The sequence below is a fragment of the Octopus bimaculoides genome, chromosome 10 (genome assembly GCF_001194135.2).
Source record: "Octopus bimaculoides isolate UCB-OBI-ISO-001 chromosome 10, ASM119413v2, whole genome shotgun sequence".
Lineage (NCBI taxonomy): Eukaryota > Metazoa > Mollusca > Cephalopoda > Octopoda > Octopodidae > Octopus > Octopus bimaculoides.
The window spans coordinates 44,810,095-44,811,170 of NC_068990.1; the positions used below are offsets into that span (position 1 = coordinate 44,810,095).

General features: G+C 41.4%; 1 protein-coding gene across 1 annotated transcript in view; it reads right to left on the reverse strand.

Moving 5' to 3' along the window:
- The window catches only part of LOC106874905 (uncharacterized), a 93,925-nt gene that overhangs the window by 91,842 nt on the left and 1,007 nt on the right, over positions 1 to 1,076 (reverse strand). The gene's annotated exons all lie outside the window — the stretch shown is intronic.

Genomic DNA, 1,076 nt, shown 5'->3' on the forward strand with positions numbered 1-1,076 from the left:
TGACCTATCTTATTTCTACAAACAATATATATATATATATATATTTACAGAAAACAATAGACGAAGACAGGTGAAGGAATAGCAAGCAGGTGTATTACTTTAACGCTCGGGAAGAATGAAAAGGTCTTTGAAGTCTCGAGTCTACCTTCTTCGATAGAAAGGACTGAGAGAAAAGAAAAACAGAGAGAACGAAAAAGACGGAGAGACAACAACGTGTACGGATTAACAGTTCAACGTGATGAAACGCTATAACGGCTCAATATTATTAAATGCTATATATATATATATATACATACATACATACATACATACATACATACATACATACATACATACATGCATGCATGCATGCATACATACATACATACATACATACATACATACATACATACATACATATAAATGCAGATAGAATCTACCTACTGTTATGCATGCATATCCGGATAGGCAGATCAGCAATGGAAAGAGAGAGAGAGAGAGAGAGAGAGAGAGAGAGAGAGAGAGAGAGAGAGATAAAAGAGAGAGAGAGAGAGATAAAAGAGAGAGAGAGGCACTTTATCGGTTACGACGACGAGGGTCCAGTTGATGCGATTGAAAGAACAGCCTGCTCGCGAAATTAACGTGCAAGTGGCTAAACACTCTATGGACACGTGTTCCCTCTTAACATACTTCTCAGGGGGATTCAGCGTGACATACAGGTACTACTCATTTTTGCTAACTGAAAAGGCTAGGGCAACGTGAAATAAGGTGTCTTGCCCAACGACACAACGCACAGCCGGGAATTGAACTCACGACCGTGAGCCGAATACCCTAACCACTAAGCCACACGTGGTCACTATTTATATCATCGTGGCACTCCGTCGGTTACGACATCGAGGGTTCCAGCTGATCCGATCAACGTAACAGCCTGCTCGTGAAATTAACGTACAAGTGGCTGAGCACTCCACAGACACGTGTACCCTTAACGTAGTTCTCGAGGAGATTCAGTGTGGCACAGATTGTGACAAGGCTGGCCTTTTGAAATACAGGTACAACGGAAACAGGAAGAATGAGTGAGAAAACGTTGTGGTGAAAGA